General features: G+C 37.7%; 1 pseudogene; it reads left to right on the top strand.

The window, feature by feature from the left end:
* The first annotated feature begins 314 nt into the window (after positions 1–314).
* Positions 315–688, top strand: LOC139180032 (centromere protein W pseudogene; annotated as a pseudogene).
* The last annotated feature ends 18,410 nt before the right edge of the window (positions 689–19,098 follow it).

Raw genomic sequence — 19,098 nt, 5'->3', positions numbered from 1 at the left:
CTTTGCCAAGGAGTATTCTAAAACATCAAACTAATGAATCAAGTCAAATGAAGCAAAAATAAAAAATTAAAACTATGGGAATGACACACTAAGTAGCCATTGTTTCCAGACAATGTTTGTACTCTTAAATTATCCAAAGAGAACTCATTAAAAATCTTATAAGAAGGGCAGATTCAAACGTTCCGGCCGGGGTCTCGGGGCCTGTGGGAGCATCTGAGTCAGGGTTCTTGGTGTACTCGCTGGCCTGAGCTTCAGTGCTGCGCAACGAAGACCCAGGAAGTTGAGGCGGCTGCTGCCAAAACCCGACGGTGAGAATGGCGCTCTCCACCACGTCTCGCAGAGCAAGATGATAAGGCGCAAGGCTCCTCGCGGCTTTCTAAAGCGCGTTTTCAAGCGACAGAAGCCTCACCTTCGTTTGGAGACGAGTAGCGACCTACTGGTGCATCTGTTTACTCTTTGTTCATCGATTAGCAGAAGAGTCACGGATAAATGCTTGTGGGAGTAAGTGTGGAGTCATTAAAAAGGAGCATGTACTGGCTGCAGCAAAGGTAATTCTAAAGAAGAGCAGAGGTTAGAAGTCAAAGAACACATATTTGAAAATTGTATGATGTATTATTTTAGGTGGTAACAGATCATGAAAGCACTTTTTATAAAGTAGTTAATATTGTGTATTAAAATATTGGCTAGTTGAAAAAAAAATCTTATAAGAATTAAAAGAAGTTGTTACCTGATAAATATATAAAGCCCAATAATTTAACCTTTGCTTTTAACTGTTTAGAAACTATGATCACAATATGCTATTTTTAATAGTTGTGTTGTTCAGTTGCTCAGCTGTGTCTGACTCTTTGGACCCCACAGAATACAGCATGCCAGGTTTCCCTGTCCTAATAGTACTTCAGATATAAATATTTGGAAATATTGAATGGAAATATTAAGAAAATGAATGAGCATGTCAATGAATGTTAATTGTGCTGAGAAGCACTGTAGAAGATATGATTAAATAGGAAATATGATCTTGATAGATTGATATTATAAATATCAAGTCATTACAAATTTATATATTTATGTCATTTCCATTAAACTTAAAATAGTTTCCTTAGGAGGAATATTGATGAAAAATAGTCATTATTATCATTACTAAATTCTTTCTATGCTATGGGCACCTCAAATTTAAACATTTTACATATACTAATGCTAATAAAGTAATGCTTAAAATTCTCCAAGCCAGACTTCAGCAATACATGAACTGTGAACTTCCAGATGTTCAAACTGGTTTTAGAAAAGGCAGAGGAACCAGAGATCAAATTGCCAACATCTGCTGGATCATCGAAAAAGCAAGAGAGTTCCAGAAAAACATCTATTTCTGCTTTACTGACTATGCCAAAGCCTTTGACTGTATGGATCACAATAAACTGTGGAAAATTCTGAAAGAGATGGGAATACCAGACCGCCTGATCTGCCTCTTGAGAACCTGTGTGCAAGTCAGGAAGTAACTGTTAGAATTGGACATGGAACAACAGACTGGTTCCAAATAGGAAAAGGAGTACGTCAAGGCTGTATATTGTCACCCTGCTTATTTAACTTATATGCAGAGTACATCATGAGAAATGCTGGGCTGGAGGAAGCACAAGCTGGAATCAAGCTTGCTGGGAGAAATATCAATAATCTCAGATATGCAGATGACACCACCCTTATGGCAGAAAGTGAAGAAGAACTAAAGAGCCTCTTGATGAAAGTGCAAGAGGAGAGTGAAAAAGTTGGCTTAAAGCTCAACATTCAGAAAACTAAGATCATGGCTTCCAGTCCCATCACTTCATGGTAAGTAGATGGGGAAACAGTGGAAACAGTGTCAGACTTTTTTGGGGGGCTCCAAAATCACTGCAGATGGTGATTGCAGCCATGAAATTAAAAGATGCTTATGCCTTGGAAGGAAAGTTATGACCAACCTAGACAGCATATTCAAAATCAGAGACATTACTTTGCCAACAAAGGTCCATCTAGTCAAGGCAGTGGTTTTTCCAGTGGACATGTATGGATATGAGAGTTGGACTATAAAGAAAGCTGAATGCCGAAGAACTGATGCTTTTGAACTGTGGTGTTGGAGAAGACTTTTGAGAGCCCCTTGGACTGCAAAGAAATCCAACCAGTCCATCCAAAAGGAGATCAGTCCTGGGTGTTCATTGGAAGGACTGATGCTGAAGCTGAAACTCCAATACTTTGGCCACCTGATGTGAAGAGCTGACTCATTGGAAAAGACCCTGATGCTGGGAAATATTGAGGGCAGGAGGAGAAGGGTACAACAGAGGATGAGATGGTTGGATGGCATCATCGACTTGATAGACATGGGTTTGGGTGGGTCCCAGGAGTTGGTGATGGACAGGGAGGACTGGCATGCTGTGGTTCATGGGGTCGCAAAAAGTCGGACATGACTGAGTGACTGAAGTGAACTGAACTGAACACATTTAACCCTAATAATAACCCCTTGAGGTAGTACTATTATGTCTTCCTTGAAGGTAAGAAAGCTAAGGCATAGAAATTACACAATTTGTTCCAGATTACATAACTAATAAATAGGGCTGCCCTTGTGGCTCAGTGGGTAAAGAATCTGCCTGCAAGGTGGGAAACCTGGGTTCAATCTCTGGGTTGGAAAGATCCCCTGGAGAAGGGGATGGCTACCCATTCCAGTATTCTGGTCTGGAGAATTCCATGAACTGTACAGTCCTTGGGGTCGCAAAGACTTAGACATGACTGAGCAACTTTCACTTCAATTCACAAGATTCAAAGCCAAGAAGACTAATGTAATTTACTTCTCACAAGTTGACATTCAAATGTTCTCATCCAATTTACATCAAGCTACTGTCAATAAAGTAGAGCTAACAAATACACACAAACACATACTCAAGGGGGAATTGGGAAATTTTTCTCATTACTTTATCATTCAGCTGAGTTTTAGGCAATATCTACTGGTTAAAAAAAATAGTAGAAATGCAAATCAATGTTCAATCTTATCTTATCAAGGGCTCTTTTGAGAACAGAATTAAATATTTTGCTTTTTATTTTCTTTGAAAAATACTTTGTATGTGAAGGTGGAGTTTAAGCTCATTACTGACAAAAGAAGTCTCCCATTGTCTGGAATCAGTTACAGGTTTAAATAGATGGAATGACATTCATGGTAGACAATTTGTTTCCCATTCCTTCTCTGAAGAGAATAGTAAGTTTTAGTCATCTGGATTTACAGGGTAAAACAAAAGAGAAAGGATCAATCTCTTTCTAAAATACTTCAATGTAGAACTGTACAAATTTAAAAAGGGAATATATGTTCTCTTTTGAGATCTCTGAGGGACTATTTGATTTCTTATAATTTATTTAAATCATCAGCACTTTACTTGACAATTTGGAATTAGGATAAGTCTATGAAATGACTTTAATATGAGAAAAAAAAATCATGGTTTGCCTATTAAAATATTTCTCATGCCTGAGCTTCCATTTCAACTAAAGCTGCCATCATTGTCCAGATGCCTATCATTCATACTTAAGATTACTGTAAAAACTTCACTGCTTTCTTTCTCCATTTGATCTGCCTTACATACTGCCATCAGATTAATTTTGCTGAAACATATATCTTTTATTGTGTTGCTTTCCTGCTCAAATGTTCTCTATCATTTGTAGGATAAAACACAAATTATTTTGAAAGACATTCATAATTTCCTCCCACCTAGTCTCAACCTACCCTTTGTAATTTGTCTCCCACTATTTACTAACATAAATCTCTGATCTTTATGGTATTTCATGTTCCACATGAATTCTGATTTTGTGCCTTTATTGTAGCCCCATTTTTTTTATGGTGTATTATTTCGCATTGCTGTTGTAACAAGTTAACGCAAAATTAGTGGTTGAGCACAATGCAAAGTCATTACTTTGCAGTTCTGGAGATTAGAAGTTGACATGGGTCTCACTGAGCTAAAATGAAAGTGTTGAGAAGGATTGCCTTCTAGTCTAGATACTCTAAAGGAAAGTCTGTTTTCAGTGTCTAAACACTCGTCCCATTTTTTGCTTATACTCTTCCATCTGCAAAACCAATGGTGGCTGGTTGAATCTTTCTCCTGTCACATCACTCTGATGCTTCTGCCTCCTTCTTCCTCATTTTGGGACCCTTGTGGTTACAGTGGACCTACCCAGATAATCCAAGATAACCTTCCTATTTTTAAGGTCAGCTTACTCCTTGGAAGGAAAGTTATGACCAACCTAGATAGCATATTCAAAAGCAGAGACATTACTTTGCCAACAAATGTCCATCTAGTCAAGGATATGCTTTTTCCAGTGGTCATGTATGGATGTGAGAGTTGGACTGTGAAGAAAGCTGAGCACTGAAGAATTGATGCTTTTGAACTGTGGTGTTGGAGAAGACTCTTGAGAGTCCCTTGGACTGCAAGGAGATCCAACCAGTCCATTCTAAAGGAGATCAGTCCTGGGTGTTCTTTGGAAGGAATGATGCTAAAGCTGAAACTCCAGTACTTTGGCCACCTCATGCGAAGAGTTGACTCATTGGAAAAGACTCTGATGCTGGGAGGGATTGGGGCCAGGAGGAGAAGGCGACGACAGAGGATGAGATGGCTGGATGGCATCACCGACTCGATGGACATGAGTCTGAGTGAACTCCGGGAGATGGTGATGGACAGGGAGGCCTGGCGTGCTGCAATTCATGGGGTCGCAAAGAGTCAGACACGACTGAGCAACTGAACTGAACTGAATTGATTAAAAACCTTAATTTTATCTGTTACATTAATTCCCCTTTGCCATGTAAGGTAACATATCCACAGATTCTAGGGGTTAGGGATTGAACATCTGTTTGGAGTAATTTCTGTCTATCATAGATGGTCTGGCCATTTTTCACTTCCTCTGTAAACTGTAGTTATTCAGAAGCTTTTCAATGCCCAGTTCGTCTGTAAATTCTGGTGTGTACACTGTGTGAATTTTTTTTTCTTTTTTGGCCTCACAGCTTGTAAGATTTTAGTTTCCTGACCGAGGATTGAACCTGTGTCTGCAGCAGTGAGAGTGTTGAGTCCTCACTGAAATGCCAGGGGAATCCCCATGCTGTGTCGAGTTAATGACTATATTTTTTTGATTGGCTTTTGTTTTATAACATCTTGAAATTCGTTTTCCCATCTCTATAGAAAATAGTTATCCTGAGTTTGATATATGGAAATTCAGTATGTTCTGTGAATAAAATTTTTTCATAGACATCTTGGGTTACACGCTGTGAGTCTGGCATTCCTAGAAGGAATTTGCTGGATGTGCATATGTCCAATCCTAAATGTGTTTAATCATGAAGAGATAGTAGAGATGTGAGTAAAGGTTTTTATACAAAGAGGCTTGTTGTAGCATCATCTCCAAATCAGAAACAATCTAAATAGGAGATAAATTTTAGTAGATTGATATGATAAAATAGTGTGTATGCATTAAAAGGCAAATTGTTAAAGATTATCTAATAATATAGGAAATGTTTACATATTACTCAACAAAAAATAATGATACAAAAGAATGATGTTAAAAAAAGAATTACATATATATGTATAAATTTCAAATGAAAAAAGTTTATATCAATATGCTAAAATCGTAAAAGGGTTATGCCCAAGTGTGGGATCATAAGTGGCTGTTAATTTCTTATTTATATCTTTTTTTGCTTCCTAAATTCCTTCCAATTTAAACATATTTTTTAACATCTGATAAATTATTTTAATTTATAATTTATATATAATTAAACTACACATTATGTACTTTTTTGTTTATGACCCAAATTGTTATCTCTAGAATTAGTTTAATTAACATTTCCTGGACATTTACTAGGCCCCAGACACTATTCTGGGGCCCAAGGTAAGACATAGTGCATACCTTTAAAAACTCATCCTCCATAAGATAAATAGACAAATGTATTAAAATATTAATTTGCTAGGGCTGCAAAAACAAAATACTACAGAATGGATAGTTTAATTAAGAAAAATTTTTCACATATAGAGGCTCAAATCCAAGATCAAGGTGTTTGGTAGCGATGGTTTCTGAGGTCTGGCTTCTTGGCTTACTCGTAGTTGCCTTTCTGCCGTGTCCTCACGTTGTCTTTGGTCTTTCCTCCATGCGTGCACATGTCTGTCTGTGTGTCTCTTGTATGTCCACATCTCAACTTCTTATAAGGACACAGTCAGATCAGATTAGGGCCCACACTAACAGCCTCATTTTAACTTAGATACTTCTTCAAAGGCCTGTCTTCAAGTGCAATCACATTTTGAGGTACTGGGGCTTAGAGCCACAATGTATAAATTTGGGGGAAGGATGAAATCCAGCTCATAACAACAGGTTAACAGTTAACCTCAATATTTACTTATGATGGCAATATTGATGCTCTGTACAGGTACACTGCTCTTTCAGAGGAGGGAGAAATAATTCTTGATGGTCAGTTGAAGTTTCATAGAGAAGGTGGTATTTCAGAAGAATTTTCAAAGATGAATGAGATTTTGCCAATTTCTTTTTGCTAGAAACAGGTTCTATAACTGTAATTGATTTATATAGCATAATGAACGTAAAAAATATAATTCTTACAAAAGATTAGAAATCATCATTCTACTTTATGTAATTAATGTGGATTTCATTTGTTTTGGTCAGGAATGCACTGTCCTTGGATAAAAATGAATGAAAAAATCCATCTATGTTGACAATGTTGTTAATGTCTTTCACTTTTTTCTGGAGGAAGACTAATATCTGAGTAATTAAGCTAAAACAAGAAAATAAAGATTTCTTGAGAGAACCAGTTCCAACCAGCTTATGACTACATGAACTTAAGAACTTATGTAGCCAAGTGTTAAGATAGATGTTGAGGTTCACAAAACTCATAAAGGAGGGATGTGGTGGGGAGTTAAAGAACTTGTATTTCTGAAAATCTTCAGAAATTCTGATGGTATCCAGGTTTAGGACAAAAGTCCAAGTATTGCTGGACCTCACATTAGGCAGTAGCACAAATTGAGGACCAAACCTCCCATGATGATTACCCTAGCACTAGAAAATATTATTACCTGCATGTCTCTTGAACTGTAAATGCAGTTTAGTATTTTGATTTGTTTGAATATTGTTTATTCATGTAAAAATGATTTATTGACTGTGCAAGCCTCCCAAAGGTGAAATGAGTCAGCTCTTCACATCAGGTGGCCAAAGTATTGGAGTTTCAGCTTCAACATCAGTCCTTCCAACAACACCCAGGACTGATCTCCTTTAGGATGGACTGGTTGGATCTCCTTGCAGTCCAAGGGACTCTCAAGAGTCTTCTCCAACACCACAGTTCAAAAGCATCAATTCTTCAGTGCTCAGCTTTCTTCACAGTCCAACTCTCACATCCATACATGACCACTGGAAAAACCATAGCCTTGACTAGACGAACCTTTGTTGCCCAAGTAATGTCTCTGCTTTTGAATATGCTGTCTAGGTTGGTTACAACTTTCCTTCCAAGGAGTAAGCGTCTTTTAATTTCATGGCTGCAGTCACTGTCTGCAGTGATTTTGGAGCCCCCCAAAATAAAGTCACCCATTGTCTCTACTGTTTCTCCATCTATCTGCCATGAAGTGATGGGACCAGATGCCATGATCTTAAGTTTTCTGAATGTTGAGCTTTAAGCCAACCTTTTCACTCTCTGCTTTCACTTTCATCAAGAGGCTCTTTAGTTCTTCTTCACTTTCTGCCATAAGGGTGGTGTCATCTGCATATCTGAGGTTATGGATATTTCTCCTGGCAATCTTGATTCCAGCTTGTGCTTCTTCCAGCCCAGCGTTTCTCATGATGCACTCTGCATATAAGTTAAATAAGCAGGGTGACAATATACAGCCTTGACGTACTCCTTTTCCTATTTGGAACCAGTCTGTTGTTCCATGTCCAGTTCTAACTGTTGCTTCCTGACCTGTATACAGGTTTTTCAAGAGGCAGGTCAGGTGGTCTGATATTCCCATCTCTTTCAGAATTTTCCACAGTTTATTGTGATCCACACAGTCAAAGGCTTTGGCATAGTCAATAAAGTAGAAATAGATGTTTCTCTGAAACTCTCTTGCTTTTTCGATGATCCAGCGGATGTTGGCAATTTGATCTCTGGTTCCTCTGCCTTTTCTAAAACCAGCTTGAACATCTGGGAGTTCATGGCTCACGTATTGTTGAAGCCTGGCTTGGAGAATTTTGAGCATTACTTTACTAGCGTGTGAGATGAGTCCAATTATGTGGTAGTTTGAGCATTCTTTGGCATTTCCTTTCTTTGGGACTGGAATGAAAACTGACCTTTTCCAGTCCTGTGGCCACTGCTGAGTTTTCCAAATTGCTGACATATTGAGTGCAGCACTTTCACAGCATCATCTTCCTCAAATGAATTGCTTGTGCTCACTATCTCTCTATAGCTCTCCTGCCATTCTCAAAAAAAAAAAAAGTATTCTAGGTAAGCTTTTAATTTTCATCATCTCACTGGAACAACTCTTGTCAGTATCACTATTGACCTCCATGTTGCTTATGTGAAGAGTAAATTTTATTGCTCATATGACTTGATCTATTAGTAGCTGATGGGCTCATTCCTGGTGCTGAATTTTTTCACTTGGCTTCTAGAATGCCAGTCTTTGCTGGTTTCTCTCCTATTTCGTGGATGTTCCTTTTCTGTCCCTTTTCTAGGCTGTTAGTTTTAGCTTTCTAACATCTTAAGTTGAATTTTACTTCTATTTTTTTTCATATAGTCCTTTCTTTAGTAAACTCAAGAATTTCACAGTTTTAAATACTATCAACAGACTGGAAACTCTCAAATTTAAACACTAAACCGACACCTATTTCTTGAGCTCCAGATTGTTATTTTCAACCTGGCAAACCCAGTGATTCCTTCAAAATACAAATCAGTTAATGCCATTTCTCTGTTCAGATTTTATTCATGGCTTCTCCCGTCATTCCAAATAAAAGCCAAAGACCTCTCAATGGCTTTTAAGGCCTAACCTGAGTTGATCTTCCCATTGCCTCTCCTCCTTGTTTCCATCTGCTCTGCCTTAGTAGCTCATTCAACTCCAGCCATGCTGGTTCTTCCTCACATTCTTTAAACTCGGCCAAAGCCACACAGAGTCAGACACGACTGAAGCGACTTAGCAGCGGCAGCAAAGCATTTTAGGGCATTTGAACTCAGGGCTCCTCCAGATATCTCTGATTCACTCTCCAGCTCTTTAAGGTCTTTAGTCAAACGTTGCCTTCTGAGTAAGTCCTCCTTGGTGAACCTCTTCATCATATGCCCCTCACTACTTCATCACATGCCCCATTTCCTGTTTAATTTTTCTTTACATCACTTATCACTATCTAACATATATACTTAATCATACATTTATTGTCTATCTCCCTTCACTAGAAAATAAGGTCTATGAAGGGGTCTATAAGATTGAGATTGATATATACACAATGCTGCTGCTGCTGCTAAGTCGCTTCAGTCGTATCCGACTCTGTGCAACCCCAGAGACGGCAGCCCACCAGGCTCCCCCGTCCCTGGGATTCTCCAGGCAAGAACACTGGAGTGGGTTGCCATTTCCTTCTCCAATGCATGAAAGTGAAAAGTGAAAGTGAAGTCACTCAGTCATGTCCGACTCCTAGCGACCCCATGGACTGAAGCCCACCAGGCCATGGGGTCGCTGGAAGTCGGACACGACTGAGCGACTTCACTTTCACTTTCGCTTTCATGCATTGGAGAAGGAAATGGCAACCCACTCCAGTGTTCTTGCCTGGACAATTTCAGGGACAGGGGAGCCTGGTGGGCTGCCGTCTGTGGGGTCACACAGAGTCGGATACGACTGAAGCGACTTAGCAGCAGCAGCATGGACTGCAGCCTACCAGGCTCCTCCATCCGTGGGATTTTCCAGGCAAGAGTACTGGAGTAGGGTGCCATTGCCTTCTCCTATATACACACTACTCTATAGAAAATAGATAATAAGGACCTATTGTATAGCACAAGAAACTCTACTCAGGATTCTGTAATGACCTATATGAGAAAAAAAATCTAAAAAAAAAGGTGGAGATAGATACATATATTTATATATATCCATATCTATCTATCTATATATCTGCATATATTCACTTTGCTATACACCTGAAAATAACACATTGTTAAGTCAACTATACTCCAATAAAAATTAAAAAAAAAGAAAAAAAGATAAAGTTACCAAGGGCAGGAAGTTTTGTCTATTTTGTTGTTTGCTGCTGTATCCCCAGCACAGAGCACTTGGCAAACACTACATGTTCAATATATTGATGTTCCTCAAAGGGTGGTGCCCAGAGGACTAGCCTCAGATTAACCTGGGAAGTTTAAAAAACATGTTAGAAATGCCACTTCTTCAGTCCTACTATATTCCAAACGAATCTGAAAGTCTGGGGATAGGGTCCAACTATTTGTGTTTTTATAAGTCCTCTAGGTCGTTCTTGTTTCTGCTAATGTTTGAGAATCACTGTGATGAATATATATTGAATGAGAAAAGAAATGAGGAAAACTTCTATTCCTGTTACCCTTTTAACAAATACAGTACTTAAAACTTTGGGGTTAAAATGCCATATAAATAAATGAGTAAAATCACTTTGTAGAATTTGTTTTTCTAATGTGAGTCATAATAGAAAAAGCTCTAGTTTATCATTTAGAAAATGAAAAACGCATACATTATCCTAAGCCATGAATCCAAATCTATTGAAAAGTAGTAGACTTAGTCATAACTAAATCTATAAAATTTAGTTATGACTGTAATTTATAGATTTAACTAAATCTATAAAATTTAGTTATGACTATAATTTATGGTTTTAATTCAGATTTAGTTGAAACTTCTGTTAAAAACTAGTTCTGAGAACTTTATCTAATGATTTAACAAAGTTGTTATCAATAAACTTACTTCCCTTGGTCTTTCCTTATTCTTAGACTTTCAACTTTAATTTTCTTAGGTTAAACAGTTCTCTATCTCTGTGTCTGCTGCATCCGATTGCATCACATGTAAGCATCTATTCCACATTAGAACCATGGAATACACTCTCTGCCTTTAATGAGATGAAGCAGAGAACATATTTCAGCTTGTGAAATCTCACGTACTCTGTGATCATGAAGCAAGCTGATAACTTTCTCCTTTCTGTCTGTACATGAAGTTACTGTGATCTTTCTTAGAGAACGAGTGTCTCTGTCAGCCCAGGACAATCCCAGTTTATACTTGATATCCTGATTTAATTATTAAAAGCATCCTTTATTGCCAAAAGTGCCCTTGTTTGATGATAAATTCTATGTTCACCCTACTCATTTTATATATAATTTATATTATGTGTATATATTGCTTTTAGTACCTGATTTTACATAATGTATAAACAATATTGGAAACCAGAGTTCTAATTATCTCATAGTCACTAGAAACATTGGTTTTGGAAAGGCATTCAAAAAGTTTGGATATTAGTCTTTTGGGGGCTTTTGTGGGGTGCTAGACCTTTTAATACTACAGTGACAAAGGAAAATTTTTAATGTAACATTTGTATAAGTATTATATAGCATTATATGTTTAACTAAGAATCTCCACTTATTAATATGATACTTTACTCGCATTTAATTTCATTAAAACAACTTTAAATTCTAATACTAAATGCCAGTTTCAATTTCTATAGATGTCATATTTTTAAGTACATTTTATCAGGATGATATTATGATATTACTACAATAGACAGAAAAGTGAAAAATGCAATTATAGACTTTTTTGCCTAATTTTTTTCTTTACTAAGTCAGCAAATCCTTCCATTTATTTGACATTGTGAAGATATAACTTCCCATCTCATGCATTTAAAGAGAGCCAAGAGATGTATGCAGATTTATTGTTGGGCAAGATCAGAATTTCTGGGTCAGGTTGTGTATAGACCAATTCTTCAAAGGAGTTTTTGGCTTGCATCATGTTTTTAGCAAAACTAAAGTGTATTGAGGTGTAGGTTGAAAACTAATAAGATAAATGCATTTATCACACTAAATAAATATACCAATAGGCTTAAGTGCTTTTTTTCCTTTAAGAATTCAGATTTTACATTAAAATTATGTTACATAACAATGAGCTATATTTGCCAATGTTTGACTACGCCTGTGCAATAATTTTTAAGGTTGTCTGGCTTTTAAAAATTTAAATTGCTCTTGTATACTAATTTACTGAGAGCTTAAAATTTATTGGTGAATTGTGGTATTTGCTAGCCTTCACTAGCATATATTATTTTAATGGAAAAATACATATTATTTGAGAGGAAAGTTCTATTTGTAAAACAATATATATTTGATATTTCAATAATTATTTCAATTTTGTGACCAGTTATGTAGTTCATCCAGAATCACTCTTTGTAACATAGATGTTTATTCACTTGATTCCTTCTCATAACTTCTTCAACTCTAAATTGCCTATATAATCAGCCTGTTTCTGGCAGTCTGTTCATTATAGTTGTGCTGGCATCCACTCCAGCTCCCATATCCAGAACTGCATGGAGTTCTCCATGTATAACAAAAATGGCTGGCATAAACACAGTGACCTTGGCATGACACTCCATGTAGGCGGTTTGTATACATAATCATGGCCACAGACTGCTTGGCTTGTTCAAGGTCATGTAATGAGTGTGGTTTAGTTACCACTTAGAGTCTTTCAGTTTCTAGTCTGGGGTTGACCTTAAAATAGGCATCCTGAACACTTTTTTTTTCTTTCAATAAATGCTGTAAAAGTAGTCTCAGTTTTATAGAGCACATTATTTGGAGGGGTGGGGGAGTGTATAGTTGTATTAGTCTTTCTCTTTAATATGTTGCTTTACAATATGGGATGCACAAATTTCCAAGAGCTGTTTTATTCTGGGCTGGAAGGTATGTCAGGTTCAACATCACGGCATCTTCATTAATGGCCAATTTTATACTATCACTCCGTGGAGGATATAGTAAGACAAAATAAATACATTATAGAATGATATACAAAATCCATATACAGTTTTCAAAATATGAACCTTTAAAAAATTAAGTCAGGAGTCTGGTTTCAGGCTAAACAGATAGTTTTGAAGCAGGAGTTTCTTCTATTCTGGGTTCTAATTATGGGTATTTTGGTGAAAAAAAATTGAGACTGGCAAATCTCAATGTCAGAGATTTTTCCATCTTTTTTAGCAAGCTAGATATTTTTGAATGCTACATTTGTTCTATCACGAAAAAAAAAAAAGCAGCCCTAACTAAAAATTGCTCCATGTCTGCATTGGAACCAGTCTCAAAAAAATAGGCATATTCAGTAATTTACAAAAATTGGAACTTTATTTCCAGCTGTACTGTTTGGCTGTTCGGTTCAGTATGTAAAAAGCAAAAAACAAGCAAACAAAAATCTCTTGGCACATATTCCATTTTTGAAGTTCCATCAAACTTTGAAACATCTTTGTGGCACTTCTTACCTATGGTAAGTGCTTTTCTTATGGAGGGACTGTGTCATATATACGTGCAAAAGAAGGTTGAACAGTTAATGCTCAGTAAGTTTTTGAGAATGGCTATATTGTGAAATAGAATCTTGAGTCTTGATTATTGTGTTACATATTTAAATATTTAAATGCCCCTGATTGAATTACTGTGGAATAGATTCAGTGTTCAGAGAGTAAAAATATATTTCACTGTCACTTTTCAATGTGCAGAGGGTATTTTTCCCCTGAGTCTATGAACCCACTAGATACAGATTTTTGAAGCATTAAATACACCATTTCTCTAGTGTATATTTAATAAGATGAATTTAAGACATACTCATTTCTGTTTGTGGCATGTAACAACTGGGAACATAATATTCCCTAGTCTACTCCCCTTCCCCAAATTCACTAAAGCATTAGGTAAAATTAGTAGCACCGAAATTGAGGATATCTAAAAACAGCAACCTGTAACCTTGGGAATTTTGAGTGATATAAATACTATGGCTGAAAACATTTTTAACCACAGGATTTTTGCCTTTTATACTTAGATGCTTGCAAGGTTGTTGAGTTGTTCTCCTTGTGGCACATATTAAAATGCTTGTGTGTGGGAACTACACAATTCACATCCCATGACTTTTCCTTCACCAAAGGAATCCATATTTGTAACCAGCTTGTAGTGTCTGGTTCAGTTCTCAGCCAAACAAGCAAACACACTTTCTAAGGAGTGATAGCAATTCTATATGTGTTTGTTTACAAATTGTCTGACAATGAGTCAGAAGCCTGCAATCTTTTTTTAAACTTTATCAGATCGATATAGCAATCTGGAATAATTTCCTGTCTCTTTATCTTTATAATCTAAGAAAAGTACCTCTAATGCTTCCAGTCTTTGTGTGATGGCCTGTATTTCACAGAGAAAATAATGCCTTCTCTATTTCATTAAATTGTACTGACTTATCACAAAAACCTGGTTTTTAGTTACATCATCACTCAAAATGTTGTCTGTGCCTGGGGAAACGTGGCTACTCTAATTAGCAGTAAATCAAAGTTCTTTCTGAAGAAACAGGACTGTGAAATAAACTGTGATGGGTGAGCTGTATCAGCATCAGCAGTAATTGGGAGGATTGGCTGACAAGTCTATTATGACTGCCCCAAAGGAAACCACACCCACTTAAGGAGAGGTTGGGGACTGACATTTTCTGTGGTTTTACTGTTGATCTCTGTTTCCTCATAGAAAGTTCACCATAATTGACAATCAGACTCATACTACACAGGATGCTTTAATCTAAATATTTCAAGGTACTTTCTTTTTTGTAATCTAATGAAGTAGGATTTTTAAAATCGAATCAACAGAAACATAATATTATGGTTACAAGCAACAACCAAAAACATTAAAATAAATGGGAAAAGACTATGCTCCAGTGAAGAAAATGAGAAGCTGATACACATTATTTTATTAAACACACACATACATTCAGCAAAAAATGTACAGTAATTAATATGAGTTACCAGTCTTGTCTAGCTATAGTGGCCAAATTCATGAGTTCAGACAGTTTTCCACTGAATTTTCTCATGTAGATAGCCCCCGAATTATAACACATCTTTAAAAATTCTATTTTTCACAGCTCATTTAGATAAACTTTAGTTAATTATAAATATAAAGGCTTAAATTATAAATAAAAGTAATAATGCTCCAAAACAGTATCAATACAGAAATTAACAATCTGTAATAAATAAGAAGTGATTTTCAAGAAATTAGAGAGCATAGTTTTTTGTCTCATTGAGCTAAGTGACCACACTGAGAATGAATTTATAGATATTCTGGGAATAAATTTGTTCTACTGCTTTCCTTTGACCTCTTTATCAAGCTCTTAGCACTTCCTATTATGACCTAAAACCACTCTCATCAGTGGCTTTCACCCCTAGGTACATGTAACTGGAAGTATTAAAAATAATTTTGGTTGAGGGCCCTAGAGCAACTGACTCACTATAGCAAGAGTGGGGAGGATCAGTATTTTTCTTTCCAGTTTTCAGTTCAGTTCAGTCTCCCACTTGTGTCCAACTCTTTGCGACCCCATGAGCTGCAGAATGCCAGGCCTCCCTGTCCATCACCAACTTCCAGAGCCTATCCAAACTCATGTCCATTGAGTCAGTGATGCCATTCAACCATCTCAACCTCTGTCGTCCGCTTCTCCTCCTGCCCTCAATCTTTCCCAGCATCAGAGCCTTTACAAATGAGTCAGCTCTTCGCATCAGATGGCCAAAGTACTGAAGTTTCAGCTTCAACATCAGTTCTTCCAATGAACACCCAGGACTGATCTCCTTTAGAATGGACTGGTTGGATCTCCTTGCAGTCCAAGGGACTCTCAAGAGTCTTCTCCAACACCACAGTTCAAAAGCATCAATTCTTCAGTGCTCAGCTTTCTTAATAGTCCAACTCTCACATCCATACATGACTACTGGAAAAACCATAGCCTTGACTAGACAGACCTTTGTTGGCAAAGTAATGTCTCTGCTTTTTAATATGCTGTCTAGGTTGGTCATGACTTTCCTTAACTTCCAAGTTAAGTTTCCATAACTTCCAAGGAGTAAGCGTCTTTTAATTTCATGGCTGCAATCACCATCTGCAGTGATTTTGGAGCCCCCTGAAATAAAGTCTCTCACTGTGCTTTATATTTGACATGAAGTGACAGGACCAGATGCCATGATCTTAGTTTCCTGAATTTTGAGCTTTAAGCCAACATTTTCACTCTCCTCTTGCTCTTTAGTTCTTCTTCACTTTCTGCCATAAGGGTGGTGTCATCTGCATATCAGAGGTTATTGATATTTCTCCCGGCAATCTTGATTCCAACTTGTGCTTCTTTCAGCCCAGCGTTTCTCATGAGGTACTCTGCTGCTGCTGCTAAGTTGCTTCAGTCGTGTCTGACTCTATGCAACCCCATAGACGGCAGCCCACCAGGATCCCCCGTCCCTGGAAACCTCCAGGCAAGAACACTGGAGTGGGTTGCCATTTCCTTCTCCAATGCATGAAAGGGAAAAATGAAGGTGAAGTTGTTCAGTTGTGTCTGACTCTTCACGACCCCATGGACTGCAGCCTACCAAGCTTCTCCATCTGTGGGATTTTCCAAGCAAGAGTACTGGAGTGGGGTGCCATTGCCTTCTCCAGATGTACTCTGCATATCAGTTAAATAAGCAGGGTGACAATATACAGCCTTGACATACTGCTTTCCTGATTTGGAACCAGTCTGTTGTTCTATGTCCAGTTCTAACTGTTGCTTCCTGACCTGCGTACAGATTTCTCAAGAGGCAGGTCAGGTGGTCTGGTATTCCCATCTCTTTCAGAATTTTCCACAGTTTATTGTGATCCACACAGGCAAAGGCTTTGGCATAGTCAGTAAGCAGAAATAGATATTTTTCTTGAACTCTCTTGCTTTTTCAATGATCCAGCAGATGTTGGCAATTTGATCTCTGGTTTCTCTGCCTTTTCTTAAACCAGCTTGAACATCTGGAAGTTCACAGTTCATGTATTGCTGAAGCCTAGCTTGGAGAATTTTGAGCATTACTTTACTAGTGCGTGAGATGAGTGCAATTGTGTGGTAGTTTGAGCATTCTTTGGCATTGCCTTTCTTTGGGACTGGAATGAAAACTGACCTTTTCCAGTCCTGTGGACACTGCTGAGTTTTCCAAATTGCTGACATATTGGGTGCAGCCCTTTCACAGCATCATCTTTTATGATTTGGAATAGCTCAACTGGAATTCCATCACCTCCACTAGCTTTGTTCATAGTGATGCTTCCTAAGGCCCACTTGACTTCACATTCCAGGATGTCTGGCTCTAGGTGAGTGATCACACCATCATGATTATCTGGGTCGTGAAGATCTTTTTTGTACAGTTCTTCTGTGTTTTCTTGCCACCTCTTCTTAATATCTTCTAATTCTGTCAAGTCCATACCATTTCTGTCCTTTATTGAGCCCATCTTGGCATGAAATGTTCCCTTGGTATCTCTAATTTTCTTGAAGAGATCTCTAATCTTTCCCATTCTGTTGTTTTCCTCTATTTCTTTGCATTGATTGCTGAGAAAGGCTTTCTTATCTCTTCTTGTTATTCTTTGGAACTCTGCATTCAGATGGGTATATCTTTCCTTTTCTCCTTTGCTTTTCACTTACATTCTTTTCACAGGTATTTGTAAGGCCTCTTCAAACAGCCATTTGCTTTTTTACATTTCTTTTTCCTGGGGATGGTCTGGATCCCTGTCTCCTGTACAATGTCACGAATGTCGGTCCATAGTTCATCAGGCACTCTATCTATCAGATCTAGTCCCTTAAATCTATTTCTCATTTCCACTGTATAATCATAAAGGATTTGATTTAGGTCATACCTGAATGCTCTAGTGGTTTTCCCTACTTTCTTCAATTTCAGTCTGAATTTGGCAATAAGGAGTTCACGGTTTGAGCCACAGTCAGCTCTCGGTCTTGTTTTTGCTGACTGTATAGAGCTTCTCCATGTTTGGCTACAAAGAATATAATCAGTCTGATTTTGGTGTTGGCCATCTAGTGATGTCCATGTGTAGAGTCTTCTCTTGTGTTGTTGGAAGAGGTTGTTTGCTCTGACCAGTGCATTCTCTTGGCAAAACTCTATTAGCCTTTGCTCTGCTTCACTTTGTACTCCAAGGCCAAATTTGCCTGTTACTCCAGGTGTTTCCTGACTTCCATTTTTATTGAGATATAATTAACACCAATATACTGTCACTACATAATAATGCAATATGTGTGTGTGTGCTCAGTAGCCCAGCTGTGTCCAACTCTTTGTGACCCCATGGACTGTAGCCTGCCAGACTCCTCCATCCATGGAATTTTCCAGGCAAGAACACTGGAGTGGGTTGCCATATCCTACTCTAGGGGATCTTCCCAATCCAGGGGTCAAACTTGCATCTCCTGTGCCTCCTGTATTGGCAGGCAGATTCTTTACCATTGTGCCACCTGGGATGCCATAATATATCATTACACAATGATATAACATTGTGTAAATTTAAGGTACACCACATGATGTCTTGATATATGTATCTATATCTATATATATAGATATAGATAGATAGAAATACAGATGTGTGTGTGTATATACTTATATATATATTATTTATATATATATATATTATATACATTTTATATATATATTATATATATAAATGCTTACCACAACAAAGTTACTTAGATAGAAATACAGGGGTGTGTGTGTGTGTGTGTGTGTATATATATATATAAATATATATATAAATGCTTACCACAATAAAGTTACTTAAAATATCTCTTTGCTGCTCAGTCACTCAGTCATGTCTGACTCTTTGTTACCCCATGGACTGGCAGCATGCCAGGCTTCCCTGTCCTTCACCATCTCCCAGAACTTGGTCAAACTCATGCCCATTGGGTCACTGATACCATCCACCATCTCGTCCAGTGTTGTCCTGTTCTCCTCCTGCCTTCATTCTTTCCCAACATTAGAGTCTTTTCTAATGAGTTGGCTCTTCCCATTGGGTGGCCAAGTATTGGCACTTCAGCTTCAGTATCAGTCCTTCTGATGAATATTCAGGATTGATTTCCTTTAGAACTGACTGATTTGATCTTCTTGCAGTCCAAGGGACTCTCA

Source organism: Bos indicus, chromosome 26, assembly GCF_029378745.1.
Source record: "Bos indicus isolate NIAB-ARS_2022 breed Sahiwal x Tharparkar chromosome 26, NIAB-ARS_B.indTharparkar_mat_pri_1.0, whole genome shotgun sequence".
NCBI classification, from domain to species: Eukaryota; Metazoa; Chordata; class Mammalia; order Artiodactyla; family Bovidae; genus Bos; species Bos indicus.
This window is presented reverse-complemented; position numbering and strand designations above follow the sequence as displayed.